Genomic DNA, 12,024 nt, shown 5'->3' on the forward strand with positions numbered 1-12,024 from the left:
ATTTGTGAAAACGAAAACTATAGAACCCTTGTAATGACTTTTAAAAGTAGAGATAAAACAAGTCCATTTCTTGCGCTAGTAATCACAGCATTACCATGATAGTTCGTTTTGTAATTTATCACTTAATTAAATTGACAAATGTTATATTTTTTAAAGTTTTTTATCATATTTACACCCTGAAACATCTATCCATTTCAGAAAATCTATATTGATCAACCTGATATATATATATATATATATATATATATATATATATATATATATATATATATATATATATATATATATATATATATATATATATATATATATATGTAGATAGATAGATATAGATATAGATATAAAGAGAGAGAGAGTTTGTCCTTTTGAAACTTATGGCAAGCCTATACAGGATGTTTAACTGTATAGCTATATAACTATTGACAACAATTGCCCGAAGATATGGGTATGACGTCTAAGTTTTGAATAGTACATGGAATATCATTCATCATACCTTTTACCCTTAAGTACTCGCGCGGGGTGTACACAGACCCCTAAACAGGTATATTTTGTGTTGCAAGCCAGGAGCCCTGATGAAAAAAAAAATAACAAAATGTCTCGAAACGGGTACAAAAAATCTAATTGCAGCAAATACTTAAAAAAAAAATGTCTAGAGTTATGTTACATTGTCTTAATTATTTAAAAGAATGTTATTGTAAAAAATAATATCAATTTGGGGATTTATTGGACCCCCGCGCGAGTAGTTACGGGTTAAGGTAACACAATTAAATTTACATGTATAACAATGAACAAAGTGATTACATTATATTTGGTCTTTTGGATGCGAGATAGAGATTAAACAACATCTTTACTTGTAATATATAATTGTGAGCTTCTATGAAATCGTAAAACTAATTTCGTAGAGCTTAATAAGTTTCATGTATTGGAATAAAAATCTACTATTTTAGGGCTTAACGTTCGAGAAGAATTAGATCTCAACTTTGGGGAATGTCACTCAGTGGTAGCTTTCTGAAAATTCATTTAGTGGGTAACGACTTTTGTAATAGAATAAACCTACAATTTGCGTGCTAGAAAGTGGTATAGCCAGATTTCGAATCAAGAATCAGTTTTAGCGCTTTTGATAGAACTATTTTAAGAGATATTTTGTAAAAAGAAATCATTTGAAGAAAACGTTTTACGTTATTAACTTGCCAAGTTATATAAACATTTTTACCTCAGTGGGAAGATATTAAATAAAATATAAGAAAAATGTACACAAAATAATAAGTATCCTATTATTTCTAAAGTTATTTCGAAGGCTGAGGTAGCTCAGTGGTAGAGTGTTCACCTGTGGCGCATTGGGTCCTTGGATCGATCCCAGCTCGCGCCAAGTGAGTTTTATGCTGGACAAACACCGTGTGCGTGGGTTTTCTCGAGGTTCTCCTATTTCCTCCCACTTTCCTCATTCCACTACTTCATACATTTCTCATCACCCTCGCCTACTTTAGCCTAGCCGGCATAACCGTTAGGACGTAAATCTCAAAGATTTCTAAAATTTCTTTCATTTTTTTTTATTAGAAACCATATACTTTGAAGCCATTACTGAAATTGAATCAAAGGGATATTGTTTTTGAATCAATTTTAGTGACAACTTTAACTTTGGATTCAAAACATTCTTGGGTTTCCTGAATAACAAAATTTACTCAATATGACTTTGAAGTTGAGTTTTTGCATTCTACAGTTTTTATGCAACCTCCAGATTACGAAGGTAAGGACGTACTATTAACGTGAGCTCCGAACCCTGACCGGGGCTTTAGTTGGTGGATTTGTAGACCATCATGTAAGACCAACCTTGCAGTATAGGACTTCGCATCTCAATATCTCGCCTCCAATAAAATTCTAAGTGTTACGTATACATACACTGAGAAAAAAATGTAAGTGGCGTACTTAAAAAGATAGGTTACATGCGTAATTCCTGTAGTTTTTGGGCTTAACGTACAGCAAACGTATAACTGAAAACGCATGTTTTATAATACTTTCTGTATAAGTGTTCCATCTTTACGTACTTTCCGTATGAAACAATATAGGCGGTCAGGATCTCACATACAAATGAATGTATATAACATATAGATGACGAAGGTACACAAAATAAGTATATGCATGTAATATACGGAAAACTGTTAGATGGTAGACATCCTGCAACGGCATGATGTAACATCTAAGGTCAGTGCCTATGTAGCATACGGATAACGTATGCTCCGTACTGATTTCTATAGTAAGCAAGAGGATACCGTATATTTGTACAATATACCGCTGTCCGGAGAACGGATTTTGGAAATCTAATGTATTTGATGGAATTGTGATGGGTAATTATAGTTATTTTGTACTTCCTTAGATTTCCAAATAGTAATAGTAATAGTAATAATAATAATAATAATAATAATAATAATAATAATAATAATAATAATAATAATAATAATAATAATAATAATAATAATAATACATGTAAATACACAAACAAAATGCTTGGAAAGTTACCTCACGTTGATCCTTAAATGCGCTTCATATGTTAGCACTACTCCCGAGCCATAATCTGTAAAAACAAAAAAAAAAAAAGAAAAAGAAAATAAGTATAGTTTTCAGAAAATTAGATTTTAATATATGCAAATCAAAATTCACTAAAAAAAATGCAAAATCAGTATTTTGTACTCACTTTTCAAATGATTTAAGACGATTGTTTAAACTTTCCTTTGAATAATATAAAGAGGTAAATACTAAACCCTAAATTCGTAGTCAGGCAAAGATAGACTAATGGCTTTGCCGCAGTGTCGAAAAACCAAAAATAGGGGTAAACGCTTTTGTATACTTCACAAATATTCAATATCTTGTTAGCATGTTATATTATTTGATGCTGAACACAAAAAATACATTAACGAAACACTATTTTTTGCCAATTAGGGCGCCTTTATTAAACATGGCTGCCACATATGGTAACTAATTTTAGTTAAAAATAATTTTATGTTTATTTTCCTTCATCAGGCGTAAAACGGTGTTTCAATTTTTATTTATTAACAAGTTACAAAGTGTTAAACTTGTTACAGGTAATTTTCCATGGCTGCCATCTTGAACCCACCATTGCAAAAAAAGTGTAGGGAGTGAGAGGCAAACACCCAAGTTTTTTTACTTCCTTATGGACATAAGAATATATTTCAGTAACAATTTCCTCCCTACACGGACTTGCATAGAGAAGTGTTGCCAGCTGCTGGACTATAAGTCACCAAAACCTGTGTACCCACTGAACCTGGAATATTGTGCACGCTAACCTCGTAGTTGCACGAGAGCACTCATCCTTCCAAATGCAAATTACATTATTCTGCACGACTTCTTGCAAGTAGTTGAGTACTCGCCTGAAATCTAGTAGGTATTAAATTCAGTTGTTAGTCTGACTATCCTTAGACTTATTGTCTGCTTTAGGACAAAACATGTGGTGCGTTAGAGATACTATTTGCCAAATGCTCTACAAGAATGGAGACTGTACATCTCGCAACAAACTCAAAACATTTAACAAATTATATTTTATAATCGTAACAGTATGACATGATGATTTGTAATGTATGATTTCCAAATCACAGAAGTAATAGTTCTTAAACTATTTGATAGGAGATTTAGAATTCGACTACTGGCAACATCACAGTCAGTGACATTGGCTGGCTTGAAATAGCGTGAAAGAATACACCAGTGATTAGCGAACAAGCTTCTTCTTCGTTTTGCTTGCAGCACGTCTTCCTATCTGTCAGACGCCAGCTTTCCTTAACCGCACAAGAACTTTAATCTTTTCTCTTTGTGTTCGTCTAATATGGTAAGTGGTTAAAATGAATTGCTAATTGAAAATACAGTAGAACCATTTTCCTTTTCATTCCTTCCCACACAACTGAGAAAAGAATTCTAGTCTTCTGGTGTCATAAACATCCATACGACTAAACTGCTGAAACTTTCCATATAAAAAACAATAAAAATATTTTTCACAGTAAAACTTCTATCTTTTTTGGATAAATTTGGGAATAAAATTCTTCTTTCTTTTAAACTTTTCGTCGTTACCTAAAACTAATTTCCAAGTCAAAATGATACGAAGTTATAGAAAAATGGCCCTTTTGCTGCTCTTTAAATTGTCAGCGAGATATTGTATCTATATAAAAGATAATGTATATGAATAAATATTATTTTTGAAAGAAGTCTTGAGAGCTGACCTTTTCTCATATTTGAATGATTAATTATTTATAAACGTTTCGTGTGTTATACACTTGAACAACAAGTGGTACTTTACATTTGCTTGACTCTTGTTTGCATTTGTTTTTTCCCCAACGCCTTCCTTCCTTCACAACTGGTATGTACTACAAGAAATACATTCCTTATTCAGGAAATTGATAATATACATTTCTGCTTGTCATTCATTTCTAATCTCTCTTTCTGAGAAACTTCGTGTACAAGGCTAGAAATTTCTACAAATGTATTCAACCATTTATGTATGCATCTACTTGTATTGATTGTATAAGCATGTGATCATAGCACACTGCTGTTATTTTTAGGAGTTCAAATGAGAATAATTATTCAAAATAGATTTGTTTTTATACAAACATTTTCTATTAATATTAGCCATCGATATCCTATGGATTTATCTTTTTTGTTTACCTCCTTCTCTCTGTTGTCATTCTCTTTTGTTTATCTCATAAGGTAGGTGCGCAATTTCGCCACCCATCATTATAGGAAACATCCCATAAATGATGAGTTAAAAACGATAGTACATAGTCAGCCAGCGCATGTTAGATACATTGAAGCACTTGATTACAAGAAGGTACTAAGCAAGAATAAAGGGTAACCATGCTATGTTTCTCGTGATGCTAACCTAATATTGAAAATACTTCTAATTGTGGCTTATGTTGTAAGACTATAATGTAACTAACACATAGTCGAAGACTAACACTTGTGCGCACAATGTTGTAAATATTTAGGTGTCCTGATATTTTATTCTAGTGTTTCCACCCAATCGTAATATCATAATACTTTGTGAACAATTTCGGAATGCAGGAAACACGATGGCAAAATTGTAAACTGTAGCGGCGCCTTATTATGTTTCTTGTTCTTGTTTTGTTTTTGAGGGCAACACTTTTACACTGAAAGAGTCCAGGTGGAATTATATGAAATTATTTCAGGATTGTTGAACAGAATCAACCACGATAACGGAGTTTTCGAACAGTTAGAGCCCATTAAAAGAGTTTTATATAAATTACAGAGAATTATTTATTTTGTTGTCTGTATAGCCTCTTAGGTAAATTTGCCACTCGCTAGATTTATGTTTCGCGTGTTTAAGAAGCATTAGTTGTTGATGTATGGAGTAAACATTTTTTATCATAGATATTAGAGATATTAAGTTAACTAATGCAATCATTACATTTACTATATTAATATTCAAGATTTTACAGTTATCGTTGAAAGCTTAGCGTGGCAAAATTGCACGCACCTACCTTATACAAAGCTGAATGCTCATGTTTTGTGTTGTATACAGATTCTCAATGTTTGCTTGGGGTACTTATAGATAACTGTAAGAACATGAACTTAGGATGTTGGGAATTATTTGAAAAAACATACCTTAAGGATTTCGAGATGTTTCAAAATTATGCCAGAAATAGACTATCTCGGAAAAAGGGAGATAAAATTTAATATCTAATTCCATATTAAAAATAAATGGACACTTTTTCAACTGTTTTCAAAAATTCCTTTTCTAACGGATTTTAAAACATATATATATTTTCCTTTTGTTTTTGTTTTGTTTTTTTTCTTTCCTCTTTTTTCTTTCATTTTGCACGCTACTTCTTTATTCCTGTGCAAAGACGGATACTTCAGCTGGTTTCTTCATATGATCAATTTAATGATTTATCAATTCATGAGCTTGTAATGCCATATTATGTAGTAAGTTTTATTTTTAAAATGTCCTTTGATACAATTATTCATTCCAATTTGAAGTTAAATGCTTGGTTTAGGAAAAATAACGGCAATGAAACAAATTATGGAACAAAACTTTAGAGCAAAGATAAACTTATATTGTAGCTATCTTGACTAAAAACTTTAATAAATAAATAAATAGAAATAATAGTGAAAATAAAAACATAATCCTAGAAAAATATTTCATATGAAGTATTATACTATTCACAGTACGAGACCTCCTAGCTGGTCTAGTGACTAGTGTGTGCTTACTGGTGCACATTGTCCCGTGTTTGATTTTCAATGGAAGAGCAACAACATTTGAATGCATTGCGGTGATCGGATTTCTCCTTAAAATGCATGTCCATGTCTTAAATAGCCTCGTGCTGAAAAGGGACGCTAAACTTTACATACACTTTATATACTATTATTTGTATATACCCAGCAGAAATTGCAACGATAAAAATAAAATGAAATCTTAAGTTTTATGCCGGCTAGGCTAAAGGAGACAGCAATGATGAGAAATGAAGGAAATGGTGGAATGAATAAAGTGGGAGGAAACGGAAGAACCCCGAGAAAATCGATCCACACGGTGTTTGTCCACGTCAAAGTTCACTTGGCGTAAGCAGGGATCAAACCGAGGACACCGTGCACTAGAGGTGAATGCTCTACAACTGAGTAACTGCGGCTCCTATAGAAATGACAAAGGAGGATCTAGTGTTTTCGGAAGGTCAATACAGAAGAAAAGGAGAATATACAGTAAACAGTGTTGAAAGGAAAACGCATTGGAAATAGTAGGGGAATGGGAGATTATAATATATATGATTTAAAAAATATATTGAAATTTGTTCATGATGGTATGATGGTATGATGGTATGCAAAATTAGATGACCATTTTACTTTTTTCTTGAGCATTTCACTTTAAACGATCATTTAACTGAGATGGATAAGCTAGGAAGAATGTAATAACATAAAAGTATGATAATCTCGGATTAGGGAATGTGTTAAAGAGAATATATGAGCGTTGATGGGAAAGTTATTGAAATTAACTGAGGAAAGTCATCTATAATAAAAAGCTTTGAGAATTAAATCAGGTGGCGAATATTGATAGGAAGCATTTCCCAACGGGATCTGTTACACAGACAATACTGCTAATTTTCATGCAACAGAGAGAAAAATGGAGCAAAAGAACCATGAGTTATGTCTATTAGGAAACCGAGAGATCTCTTTTTATCCCCCGAACGAAGCTAAAATGTGGTTTATACTGTGTGAAGGTTATTACTATTCCTTTCGGCTTGTTTAGTACCGTTACTATTTCTTCGGAGGATTAAACCTAGTAGCTTGATTCCAATGTCATTGGGTTATTTTCTAGAGAGTGACATTCAATTTATTTAGTAATTTAGACTTGTTATTTCTTTCGGATCTGAAGTTACAGTCGCCATATTCTATGGAATTTTTCAGTTAAATTACAAAGAAAGCTTGGTAAATGTGTTGCTATAATACTATTATAAAAATTACATCGATGATCGAAATAAGCAATGCAACTAACATCAAAGTAAGTAATGACTGGTTATTATTTATCAGTCAGTATTTAAACTAACTAACTCTGTGGCCTATGGAACCCGGAGGTTCAATGTTGCGTTTACAAAAGCTCTCCATTGACTTCTATCCTTAGACAACTGGATCAAGTTTCTACTTTGCATTCCTATTTATGCAAGATCCGTCTTAATATTATCCTCCCATCTGCGCCTAGGTCTTCCTGAAGGTCGTTTTCCCATTAGTCTTCTAGTTAAGACTTTGAAAGCGTTCCTACTTTCTTCCATCGTGACTACATGACCTGCCCATCTAAGCCTCCTAGACTTGATGACTCTAACAATATTTGGTAAACCGTATAAATTATGTAGTTCCTCGTTATGAAGTTTCCGCCATTCACCATTCCCGTTCCTATTGGGTCTGAATATTCGTCTTAGGATCTTGTTCTCAAATACTTTCAGTCTATGTTCTTCCTTCAGAGTAAGTGCCAAGTTTCGCAACCATACAGAACAACAGGCATGATTATCGTTTTATATATTTTAAGCTTTAAATTTCTCGACAGAATTCGCGACGACAAGAGATTTTGAACTGAACAATAACACTTATTCCCTGCTTTTAATAATTTAATTTCTTCGTGAATATGGTTTTCGTCTATTAATATTGATTCTAGATATTTGAAAGTATTCATTTTATCGAAAGTATTACTCGATATTTTAACGCATCCATAATTTGCGGTATCACGATCCCGACAACTTCCATGTATTTATTTTTTCTGCCTTTAATTTTAAACCCATGTCCCTGCAAGCGTTTAATAAGATCTCTGCATTTCTTTCTATTGTTCTCCTATAATCCCCTATTAAATTTACATTATCAGCATACGACATAATCTGTGAACACCGTTCAACTCTAGGTCCTGGTTGTTATTTTTGATTTTTCCTTATAGCATATTCCAGGACAAAGTTGAATAATACTGGCGACGACGCGTCTCCTTATTTCAGGCCGTTGTCGACATGAAAGATCGTGGACAAAATTTTCCCACCCAGACTTTATTTTGGTATTCATTTAAACATATCTCAATTAATCTATTTAGCTTTTTACGGCATTCCACATTCTGTAAGAATGTTATACAATGATTCTTACCTAACCGAGTCGTAAGTCTTTCTAAAATCAATAAATAGTTGATGTACCGGGGTGTTGTGTTCCATTCCTCTTCCGGAGTATTTGTCAAATGATAAATATTTGGTCGATAGTTGATCGATTTCGTCTAAATTCGCACTGATAAGCTTCAATAATTTCATCTGCGTATGGGGACAATCTAGCTAATAGAATGTTTGGAAGGATTTTATACGATATTCACAGAAGAGGAATGCCTCGATAATTATTACAGTGATTTTTGTCGCCTTTCTTGTGAATGGGAAAATGATTGATTCTTTTCACTCTTGTGGTAATTCGTCCTTGTTCCAGATAAGGAGAATGCGTTTGTGTATCTTGTTCCACAATTTTTCGCCTCCAGGTAAAATTAACTCGTCTTCTCCACGCACATTAGTTTTTTCCTGCGTGTTAAGCAAATCGTCAAAGAAATTTTTCCATCTATTTAAGATGCTATCTGTATCAGTGAGAACTGCTCCAAATCTCATGTCCATTTTCTTTTGCTGAAATCGCAACAACTTATCATTCCTGGTCCGAGGCTCCTGTGAATGTTTGTGAACAAGTGCCTTTTTTTTACAGGATAAGGTTGTTATCCTCACAAAAACGCCCAAGCTGGAGGACCATTCCTTACCTGTCCGCGACTGCTTATTCAGTGTATTTGCAGCTGATGTTTGTATCTAGAGGCCTTCTAGTCGATCCCCTACCTGAGGACGTGCCATGCCATGGTGACAGGAATCCAAATTACACGGCCGGTATTTAAACAACAATGTTAATCAGTGATTCGTTCTAGCTTGTCACAAAATTTATGGTGTAGAAACCATTAGCAGGAAAGAAGCAAAAGACTATACTGTACACGAAAATTCTAGACCAAAATTGTTTGCACGGTGTGTTATGAAAGTTAAGTGCAATCACCAGTTTCGTAAATATATATAATATACGCTTACTGATTTTTAATGGAGAATTTATTAAAATTTTTAGCTAAACTACTGATGAACGTTTCCATAAGTCTCGTTTCCAAGAACGCCTTTCTTCTGTTCAAACAAATACAGGCAAGATGCAGAAAACTGATACGTTTCGAGCTCATGAATGTAGTTTCTTTTCCAACCCACCTTTTAACAACACAAACTCTAATAACTAACTCATCACAGTCTACAAAATGCAAATAATAATTTGCAGAGCAAGAAAATCAGTTTCGTTCCTATTCTATCTTTCTAATACTTGAAAATATTTGCTTTCTGAGTTAATATGTGATACATTGTCTTGGAATTAGAAAAATAGCAAGTAATAGTAGCTCAGCGGATAAAACTTGATGTTTGGAATAGATTGTTCCGGGTTCAAACTCCATTTGTAAATGAATTTTTGAAATCAAACCTTATCGTGTGCTTGATCCTACTTACTATTGTCAAGTTGCCATTTTTTGACATACCAAAATGCGGACTCACTTGGCTAATTCTTTACATGTGCAAAGCATATAACAAAAAATCAAGGTGTTCCTAGATTTAAACATTTAAATATTTACATATAACTATATTCACAAAATATTAACAAAGCAAAGCTCGGTAGAAAGAACCAGAAGCACATATACAAAAGGAACGGGAAAATAATCGGGCGCAACGCGCTACGAGAAAGAAGCCGTACCAAGGTAGAAAACACTTATATATATATATATATATATATATATATATATATATATATATATATATATATATATATATATATATATATATATATATTAAATAAGCTGTTACCAATACGATAGATAGACCACATTAGAAAGGCAATATACGCGGACAAATGACAGAATTTTGAAAAATGTGTGCGGACGGAATTTTTATGTTCAAAATTCATATGTAGTTTCACAAAATGCTGAGAGTTATGAATTCTAAAGACTATTTTAAAATCTCTTGTTAAAAATATGTACTTCCATTTTCCATGCTTATTTTCAAATACAAGAAATAATATTAAACAAATAACGAATCGTTTAAAAAAACAATTAAGAGAAATGAAATGGTAAAAAGACCTGCATATTGAAATACAAGAAAAATACAAATAGAACAACAAGAAAAAGAAAGATCGTATTGAAATATAGGAAAACTCAAATATAAGAACAACAAAACAACAACAACAAAAATAACATCAAATTGAAGTACAAGAAAAGCACAAGAAGAAGAAGAACAACAACAAAATAAAAGAAACATCATATACAAGAATACAAGAAAAACGCAAACAAAACAACAACAGCAAAGAAACATATTAAAATACAACAAAAGCACTAATAGAGCAGCAACAAAGAGAAACATCATATCGAAATATAAAAAAAATACAAATATAACAGCAACAATAACAAAAAGAAACATGATATTGAAATACAAGAAAAGTACAAATAGAACAAGAACAGAAAAATGTATCATATTGAAATACAAGAAAAACACAAACAGAACAACAACAGCAAAGAAACATATTAAAACACAACAAAATACTAACAGAACAACAAAAAAGAGAAACATCATATCGAAATATAAGAAAAATACAATAGCAAATAGAATAGAAATATAAGAAAAATATAACAGCAACAAAAACATGATATCGAAATACAAGAAAAACACAAATAGAACAATAACAAAACATATAATATTGAAGTATAGGAAAAACACAAATATAATAGCAGCAATGACAAAAAGAAACATGATATTGAAATATAAGGAAAACAGAAATAGAAACAATAACAACAAAAAAGAAAGACCATATTGAAATATAAGAAAGAAACAAATATAATGGCAACAATAAAAAAAGAAACATGATATTGAAATATAAGAAAAACAGAAATAGAACAATAACAACAACAACAAAAACACCATTTTGAAATGTAAGAAAAACACAAATATAATAGCAACAACAACAAAAAGAAACATGATATTGAAATACAAGAAAAGTACAAATAGAGTAATAAAAAAGAGACATCATATTGAAATACAAGGAAAACAGAAACAGAACAACAACAGAGAAAAAAGTCATATTGAAATGCATGAGAAACACATATAGAACAACAACAACAACAAGAACAAGAATAACAAAAAGAAAAAAAGAAAGACATTTTCAATACCACATATTGAAATACAATTCAAAAGGCAGTGTGAAATCTTATTCTGCTGTGATTTCAGAAGTTCAATTCTCATGACGCACATTATTGAGTCATTCTCAACTGACAAACGATAAGCAGCAAGAATCAAACAAGTTATTACAAACCGAAAATGACGCATTCGGGGGTCGCTGGCAAGAGAATGTGATATAAAGGAGAGGTCGTAATATAAGATAGATTGAGAAAGTCTAAACTGCACTATTACAGGCCTAGTATGTGTGCTAGTTGAAGAAGTTCACTTGATA

The 12,024-nt window shown here is 32.2% G+C and overlaps 1 protein-coding gene across 1 annotated transcript in view; it reads right to left on the bottom strand.

Annotated features, from left to right (window-relative positions):
- LOC145666712 (putative G-protein coupled receptor No9) overlaps window positions 1-12,024 on the bottom strand; it is a 601,808-nt gene that overhangs the window by 57,612 nt on the left and 532,172 nt on the right. The window contains exon 6 of the mRNA XM_081734226.1: window positions 2,518-2,572. The gene's annotated coding sequence lies outside the window, so the exon portion shown is untranslated. The remainder of the gene's footprint in view (window positions 1-2,517; window positions 2,573-12,024) is intronic.

The sequence above is a fragment of the Thermobia domestica genome, chromosome 12, assembly GCF_964235325.1.
Source record: "Thermobia domestica chromosome 12, izTheDome1.hap1.1, whole genome shotgun sequence".
Classification (NCBI taxonomy): domain Eukaryota; kingdom Metazoa; phylum Arthropoda; class Insecta; order Zygentoma; family Lepismatidae; genus Thermobia; species Thermobia domestica.